The sequence below is a fragment of the Ursus arctos genome, unplaced genomic scaffold, assembly GCF_023065955.2.
Source record: "Ursus arctos isolate Adak ecotype North America unplaced genomic scaffold, UrsArc2.0 scaffold_7, whole genome shotgun sequence".
In the NCBI taxonomy this organism is placed as follows: Eukaryota; Metazoa; Chordata; class Mammalia; order Carnivora; family Ursidae; genus Ursus; species Ursus arctos.
In genome coordinates this window covers 59,585,009-59,594,354 of record NW_026623089.1, presented here as the reverse complement: position 1 = coordinate 59,594,354, position 9,346 = coordinate 59,585,009, and the positions used below count along the sequence as shown (strand labels likewise).

At 40.1% G+C, this 9,346-nt stretch overlaps 1 long non-coding RNA gene across 1 annotated transcript; it reads left to right on the top strand.

Annotated features, from left to right (window-relative positions):
- Positions 1-1,018: 1,018 nt before the first annotated feature.
- Positions 1,019-3,989, top strand: LOC130543051 (uncharacterized). The gene is made up of 3 exons (XR_008958075.1): positions 1,019-1,104; positions 3,048-3,126; positions 3,834-3,989. It is a non-coding gene; the product is annotated as an uncharacterized LOC130543051 (long non-coding RNA).
- Positions 3,990-9,346: the final 5,357 nt, after the last annotated feature.

Sequence of the window (9,346 nt, the reverse complement as noted above, 5' to 3'; positions counted from 1 at the left end):
ACAGCAGTTTGCACCCCTCCCCCCCAGTGTCAGGAAAGACAGCACAGGATTCACTGGGTGTCTGTTCCCTCCCTGCCCAGGATAGCCTCTTTAAGGAGTAGCACTTGCAACACGGGCCTAGAAAATTCCAAGGCCCTCAGCTCCTCCACCTGACCATTTCCAAAACCTCAACAGAAACTCTGGGCTCTTCTCCATCACCACCATTGTCAATCCAATGGCAAATTCTGTTATCCTTGAAACTACTCTGTGTTCAGCCAGTCTTTCCCAAAACAAATTCAGCAGAATCTCAAAAATCGACCTACTTTCCATGCTCTCAAACTTTCCTCACCCAGGGAAGTCCCCCATTTAGCCTAAATGAATAGTCTTGACCTTACCAAATGCCTCTGGTACTAGAGCAGACTCGACCTGGTGACTCGGGTAAGTGGAGGTATTTTCCCAGAGCCCAAGCCCAACCCAGATCTCAGACCTGCTCTGGATCTTGGGAGAAGTCTAAAACAGATTCTCAAAGTTTAGAATGCATTAGAATTACTAAGGAAATACTTGTTTAAAAGCAGATTCCTGGACCTATCATCTTCAGAGATTTAAAATCCGTAGGATTTTGGGTGGGTCTAGGAATCTGTATTTCCATGAAGCCCCTCAGACATACCTGTCCCTGAGGTTGCAGACCTGCCTTCAGAATGCAGATGGAGTAATGTCAGAAAATAAGTGACTTATTAAGATGCCCGAGAAAAATGTTCCATTGTGTCAAAATAAAGTCAATTAAAAGAGCTTTATGATGGGTTGGCCTTTGCCATTTAAAGACATTCTCAGGATTTTGATGCTTGGTTCCTTCTTTGCTTACAGCTCTCCAAATCTCCTCCAAGCCATGACTCAGCCTTTTGTTATGTGTCCTTAGCTTTGTCTCTCAGTGTTTGCTTCTGTCCTTACATCACATTCGGAAATCAGCCAAAGTTCCAGGTCATTGAGTGTGTGGTGGAAATTACTCTAATATCCAGTTCTCTTCCTCTTTCAGGCACAACTGACACAGAACTTCTCCACCCCCTTGTGTTAGGAGAAGCTATGGCATTAATACTGAGTAATGAAATACGAGCAGAAGTGGCAAATGTGAGTCTCCCCTTTCCTTCCACCACCTCTTTTGGGTCTTGTGTTCCAAAAGGCGCAGCTATAAGCTGGTGAAAACTTAATCTGCCCGAGTCCTTGTGTGTAAGAGTTTTTGCTGATTCACAGGGAGCAAGTAGTATGAGCAAGAAATAACCCTGTGGTGGGTTAATCCACCAAGACTTGGGGGTGGCCCATTATCACAGAAACCAAGTCCATGCTGACTAATACGAAGTGGTATTGTGCTTTAATGGAGTTTACCCAAGGCCACCTCTATTCTTGCTTATTTAGTTGATGGCTGCCGACTGTCTTGGAGAATTCAGTCCATTGGCAGTGGAATAACTTGTCTTTATTTAGTGATAATGTTTAGATGAGCACCTAATAAATGCGTTTAAGTAAATAAATATTTAGTTTGAAACAGAAATGTTCAGGGGGATCTCTTCCTTACCGATTACACTGTGAGCTCTTTGAATCTGACTAGCACAGAGCTGATGGATTATTGGGCATTTCTCTTTGAGCATAACTCAAACATCCAGATTGAGATCCAACAGCCATTCATTTGCACTGACTTTAATCTGGACAGAATTGTGTGTCTAAGTTTCTTCTGAGAGTGTGTGCTATTCTGTAGACACATAGCCTTAATGTATCTTGTAAGTTCAAAAAAAAAATTACAAATGTTGTGATAAAATATGTTAAAATGACCGAGTCACACTTTTTTTTTTTCTTTCTTTCTTTTTTTCTTTCATTTAACTCCTCTGGAAGTAACATGAAAGTTCAGGGCAGTCGTAACCCTTAGGAGGCTTTTAAGTGTGACTCTTAGGAATTTGTATTCATGTGTCCTCCTTAAAAACTTTCATTGTCCATACAAGGCAAGTAAGGTTGACTAGATTGTCCTTGTTTTACCTTTGCAAAGGCTTAGTTTAAATTTTGCAGCTGGAAGAATGGATTCCAAACAGGTTTTGCTGGAGTGGTTGTGTCTGATTTCTGGCCCAGAGCAAGATACAAACTGACAATTTTCTTTTGTTCTGTGTTCCCCCCACCCTGCTGCCCTTTTCCCCCAATTACAAATGGTTAGTTCTGCTTTTGAAAGTGTTTTCCTTTGTTTTGTTTTGTTTGCCTAGTTGTATGCACTCCTAAGTTCTGCAACTTTCTGGGCTGGGAGCCAGTTTAGTTTAACATTGTTTACTGTTTCAGAGCCATCTTGGGAGATGGGTATTTTAATGAAGAACATGTTGATTTTAGATACTAGCAAATGTCTTTTGACCCAAAATGTCTCCCCATTCTAACCCTTCTCAGCAGACTTCTCACGGAGCCATCATCTCTCCCTAAAGATCATGCAATCTGTTTTGAACATATTCACACTGTTGAACGTAGTTTTTCAATTAACACAGTACATCTTGGCTAAACTATTCTCTTCACCATAGTTTGCTAGTTTCCACCCTTTTCCTACATTTTAGTTTAATTTCTATCTCCAAGAAAATCTTAGCTCAATATGGAACATCTGAAATAAAGAGGTAATTAACTTTTAATATAATAGTTATGATATAGGAGTTCCCCATTTTGAAAATGGGGAAATGCATGAATAATAAGGTAATCGACTAAAAAAGGGGGGGAAAGCTCATATTGTCTTGGTTTGGGTTCCCCAGTCTCAATGAGGAACCTGAGATAAAGATTGAAGTTCAAGTAGTTTATTTGGGAGATGATCCTAGAAAACACAGATTAGGAAGTGGAGAAGGGACGCAAGAAAGGCAAGGAAGCCAAAAGAGAGTGAGTCATCAAGCCATTTCCTCTGGGCCGCTGGGCCTCAGCCCAGGGTCTCCCTCCCTACTGTGGGAAAGAGTGTGAAACATTCCCTAGAGTTATCCCACCTCAGCAGTGCAATTGGGGTATTTATTTCTCAACTTGGTTGAGGCTGCTCCTGAACGTATTAATTCTCTGGCCTTTCCCAGGTGCCCTGCACAGCTTGGCCCTGCTAGACAACCAAAGAAACACCCTCAGCGTTGGAGGAAGCAACCAGAAGCCACAGAGGTGGATACAGAAGGATCTGAGAGGGCCTGGCAGTGTCTGCTACTCATATGAAAAGATATCTCATTAACAATCAAATACATGCAAATTAAAATAATGAAATATTATTTTGACATAGTTTGACATCATTTTGACATACTAGAGTAGAAAAGATTTTTTTCCAAAAGGGAGAATGTTGGAAAATACATACTACTGGTGAGGCTAAAAGTACAATCTTTCTAGAAGGGCCATTTGGAATATAAATCAAAAGCCCTAAAAATAAGTTTCTCTTTGATCCAGGAACTCTGATTCTAAGAATGTATTCTGAGAGGATAATTAAATCAGTATGCAGTATTCATTGAACCATTGGTTATAAAAGTGAAATAACCAGGAAAATCCAAATGTCCAATAATAAGTGATTGGTTAAGGAATCCAGCCATCCAATCCATTCATCCAAAGGACTATAATGGAGCCATTTGAACTGATAAAGGAGAAATGATTACCTGGAAATATTTTCACAATATATTGACAAATGTTCAAATCAGATGCTTCTATTTTGTTAAAATATGTATGAATGTGTTATATGCATATAAAAAATTCTGGAAAGAAGAAAATCAGATTGCAGCTATTGCTGATTGGTAGGAATACAGATTCAAAAAAAATTTTTTGAATATATTTTTGTCATTTTCCACTTATTTTTAAAAAAGATTTTATTTACTTATTTGGTACAGAGATAGAGAGAAACAAAGAGCAAGCACAAGCAGGGGGAGCTGCAGAGGGAGAAGAAGTAGGATCCCCACCAAGCAGGGAGCCCACCATCCCAGCACCCTGAGATCATGACCTGAGCCGAAGGCAGATGCTTAACCGACTGAGCCACTGAGGGGCCCCTTCCAGGTACTTATAATGGTATTATTATACCTTATAACAAAGTTAAAGTTACTTTTAAAAAGTGAGCACATAGTTTATGAGATTATTATATAAAGGCCACTTAGCATGCAAAAATGATACATTAAAAATGCCAGTTGTATAAAATCAAGGTAGAATGGTAATTTACGGTGAAAGCTACTTCTGTGGGCTAGAAAGCATAAGATAGGCACCAATCTAATCTTCGAGAAATTTTTTATAAAATTAAAATCACTTGATTTTTTTTCTAGAAAAATATCACATAGCACTATTCCGTCTTTTCATACAAAAAATGGGTCATAGTAGTTTTGACTTGAATAGAGTTATAGCTCATGTAATTTTGCAACTTGGAGGAAAAACTTATTATAGCAAAAACCAAAATTACAAGTAGATCATGTTTACAAGTTTATGTATATCCTGTGGCTTAGAAATGTGTACCAGCAAGCAGGAATATGTTTTCTCATGAGATCAAAAAGCTGTAGAAATAATGATGACCAAAATGTTAGGATTCTTCATGGCCAAAAATCATCACACCCATTACCTGATTTATTTTTCTCCTCCGAAGCCCCTTGAGGGTAGTATAGTATTACTACCCATATCAGAGAATGAAGCTTAAGAAGTTTTAACTAATTTTTTTCTCCCTCAGCGAAAAAAGCATCTATCTTAGGAATCAGAAATTTTCTGGTCCTTAAGTTGATTGTTTTCTTCCAGCGCTGCACATAGGATTCAATCACAAGGTCTGGCTCCCATCCCAGACTCCATTAGCTGGGTTCTGTGTGCGCTCACATTCCCTCGTTGATAAAACAAAGATAGTGATGTGCGTAGATCACGGCAATTGTTCCCAAACTGTGGGGTGCATCAGAATCACTTGGAGGACTTGCTTTTTGTTTTAATCGAGATATAATTCACAGACAACATTGTGCGCACTTGTTGATTTGATAGTTCGGGTGCTTGCTGAAGCACAGACTGGTGGGTCCCAGCCCCAAAGTTTATGAATCAGTAGGTCTGGGGTGGGGTCTGAGAATGTGCATTTCTTTCTTTCTTTTTTTTTTTTTTTAATTTTTATTTAAGATTTTATTTCATTTTATTTATTATTATTATGTTTTAAGATTTTATTTATTTGACAGAAAGAGACAGCGAGGGAGGGAACACAAGCGAGGGTGGTGTGAGAGGGAAAAGCAGGCTTCCTGCCAAGCAGGGAGCCCAATGCGGGACTCGATCCCAGGACCCTGGGATCAGGACACGAGCCAAAGGCAGACACTTAACGGCTGAGCCACCCAGGTGCACCTGAGAATGTGCATTTCTAACAAGTTCTCAGGTGCTGCTGCTACTGGTGGTCCAGAGACCCCTCTTTGACAAAGATCCTAGCTTAGGATTCTTTAACTATTTTTCCTACTGAGAGTTGGTTTCATCTGTCCATGCCATTATAATCTCAGTGTAGATTATAAATTATAACTTGTGTGTATGTGCGTGTGTGCGTATAGGTAAATGATGTAGTTTTTGAATGTTTTGGTGAGGTTTGGTGGGGTCCAGGGCTGACGGCCAATAAGGTATTCTTGAGACGTCTTTGGTGCAAAATGGTGGCTTTGTTAAAGCGATGGGGCAGGACCTGTGGTCAGAAAGAGCTGCTGCCCGGGGACTGTGAAGAGCAACTGATTATATACTTTGGGGTTGGAGGAAGTGAAGATAAGGGAAGTTCCAAAAGGATTTTCATATGTTAAAGAAGGCTCAAGATCCTGGAGCAATGTTATAATCGGCCTCTCTCAAGTATTTGTCAATGGGCTGCAGGTTATAGAGAGATTTAATTTTATGTACATTTCCTTCTGCCTTTGTTTCCCACATCATATATGTATACATACATAATATATATTTGAGCTATTTCGAGCCGAATATAGGTTTGTTTTTTAGTTTTTAACTGACTCAGATTTCCCCCAAATTATGTAAGTCTTTGCTATGTTGTGCTCTTGTGTTGAAATTATGAATAATCTCTCTACTATGAAAATTATTTGAGGGGCACCTGGGTGGGTCTATGGTTAAGCATCTGCCTTCGGCTCAGATCACGATCCTGGGGTCCTGGGATCGAGTCCTGCATGAGGCTCCTTGCTCAGCGGGGAGCCTGCTTCTCCCTCTCTCCCTGCCGCTCAAGTGCTCTCTCTCAAAAATAAATAAATAAATAAAATCTTAAAATAAAAAAAAAAGAAAAGAAAATTATGTGAGGTAATTATTTTGGGTAAGAGTCGTGTAGCACCATCAAATAAACATCAGCTAACGACCAACTTTCATTGTCTTCAGAAATTCAGAAAAGAATGTCTCAAGTGCCCACTCTAAATTGCACCTTTGTCCTCTCAGGAATGCTATTTACCAGATTTTCTATATCATGCGGAATGAGAGGTGAAGTCTTATTGTTATGGAAACAGAAAACAAATAAAGCAGAAGTCACTGAAGTATGTGAAGCTTACTTGTTCCTCTCCTTTCCTTCAAGCTCGAAGTGATTGCACAATCTGGCCATGCATCTGGGTCGCAGACCATAGACTCTCTGAGAGAGAGGGGGGCCTAGCGAGCGCCATGGGAGAGAACAAAGGTTTATGAAGCACCTTCCCCGGGCCTGGGCCTGGCACTGTGCTGAGCGGTGAGGCACAGAACACTAAGATCCAGCCTTACACTACTTCGGTGGTAAGCGGGATGAGACCTTCTGCGTAGGGATTCCACCGTTCGAAGGAGAACTTCCTTCCATTTGTCCGAAGGGCACTGGCTCAAGTTTCTTTTCTTTTCTTTCTTTTTTTTTTTAAGGTTTTATTTATTTATTTGACACAGAGAGAAGGAACACAAGCAGGAGGAGTGGCAGAGGGAGAAGCAGGCTCCCGGCTGAGCAGGGAGACTGACGTGGGGCTCGATCCCAGCACCCTGGGATCCTGACCTGAGCCAAAGGCAGACTCTCAACCAACTGAGCCACTCAGGCGCCCGCCCAGCTCCAGTTTCACGAAAGACTCTCTTACCCTGGCAAGTTAGGACAGAGTCGTGTTTTTTAATCCATATAATTCACTAACTTTTGTATCTTTTTAGCAGTTACCTTTTTCAGACCAAGAGTACGGAAACTTTATTACATTTTTAAGTACGAAAACAAGCGATAGCTGCTGTTCGTAATCCTCAAGTGTGCTACACGGTTTTCACCAACTAGATAAAAATCTGAAGATGGCTGTTGTTTGCTCTCTGAGGCTGTTATCCTTGGTGATAGAAGACAAAACTGGCTGTTGAGGTTCAGTGGTTAGCCCTTGGCCAAATACCTGCAGGCCCAGGCCCCATGAGATTTCAGATTTAGATCAAGGACCCGAAAGCTCTGGTGCTTGGCCTTTTACTCTGAAAGAGAATCGAGAGAGAACATCCTGACCCTTAGGGAGATCTGTATACTTTCCTGACAGAGGGATCCGCTTACTCGCTAATACGCCGTCTTTATTTCTAATCATGGAGACCCTTTAGCTATTTGAGCTTTCTGTTACTTCATTTTTACAATGACATGTGTTCTTTGTTTAGCTTCATTTTCTCTCACAGGGCTTTGGTTTGAAATAGCTCAGGAAGGGGATTTCATGTCTTGTAGCTATCTAATTTAGAATCGTCTTTCATTTCTCACAGTAATTTTAGCATAATATGTTAATCAAAGTTGTCTTATTTGTTTCCTCTTCTTATTTCTCTGCTTTCACATGACTTTGTGGGGTTTTTTTTGTTTTTTGTTTTTTGGGGTTTTTTTTGGGTCTATCTCTTGCACAAAGAGCCCAATAAAAATCCCACAAAAAACATATAATTTGGACCAATTAAAATAACAAAAATGTTAGGACAATATGGTATTTATTTCTAAGCTTTCTGTACTAAAAATAATAATGCCTCAGATTTATGTTGCAACTGAAAGCACTGTTGCAGACATTTATCTTATTATTCTCAGGAGGGAGAAATATTTATTACAATCCCAATTTCATACGTGGAGAAAAAGTGATTTTCTGGAGTTTCAAAGTTAGTGAGCGCAGAGGTAAAACAAAGGCTCCTGAGTTTCTTGATTCTCATCCTAGTAGTCTTTGCAGACTTTGTTGTCATTAGCATAAGAATGTGCTTTTCTGACATGATAATAGACGTTAGAAGAAACATTCGTTATGGATTATGCTCTGTTTTTTGCAGGAGCTTTATATAGGTTTTCTTTAACAGTTTCAAACAGACTTTGGCTTTATCTTTAAGTCAGTTTAGAAAATTGCAGATGGCATGAAATTCTATGCAGTGTTGGGGTGTGTCATGACAATTGGCCCCCCTTGGCAGATCTACCAAATACCTCTGGGGTTTTGTCCCTCACACTTCTTTTTAGATTATTGAAATAGTCACATGGAGTAAACTAAAGCTTGTGTGTAGCTTCCCAGAGGGTTGATTACTATCTTTTAAAATCAAGGGGTTATGTGGAAAGTTTGAACATGGCATGTCATAGGGAATTCACGTTATATTGGAAGCATGGAAAAAGGTGGTCCAAAAACTTTCCTACTCATCATTCTGTCCTACCACGGGGCCTGTGAATTTCGATCTTCACTCCTTTGGGATAAGAGATCTATTGCTACCATTGAAAATAAATGCTATCTGGTAAGGATGATGGATTAAAATAATCGTTAAGATTTTTGTATTAATTTGTCACCTTAAATTTCATCTCCAGCATGGGCTTTGAGGTTGAGGAGTTTGGATAGAAAGGGGATCTACAGTCCAGAGGCCAGAAACACTGTGAAGTCACTGAGCATCTGGGAGTTTAGAAGGCCAAAGGAAAGCTCGATGTGGAGTAAGCCGTAATCATTCCCACGTTGGCCCATCCTCAGTCTTCACAGACGGTCAAACGATTTGTGAAATGGCACATGAGTCCAACAGAAGCTACCATGAAGCTTTAAAGCAGATTTTTTTTTTTTTTTAACCTACCGGAATCTAATCTAATCTATTGTAACTGATGTAATTTCAAAGCAAATATAGTCTGTTAGTCTGTCATCATGGTGCGTAAAGACATTAAATAGTTAATAATGAAATGTGAGACAGTATAATACATAAAAAATCAGTGCTTTGACCAGAATGGATATTTGTAAATAAACCTTGGTAAAATAGAGTCCCATCCTGCCCACCCCCAATGCAGCTTCTGCTCCATCTAAAGAATAGATCAATTCAATTCATTTTAATTCACACATTTGGGGGATGTCCACTCTGTACTGGAACACCCAGGGCCTCAAACACAGGAAGCCACAGCTGCTGCTCAAACCTAGATGCAAATCCCAGGGTCTTGTAAAGCAGGTCATAGCTGGAAAGAACACGGGGAACCTCTCCCAGAGGA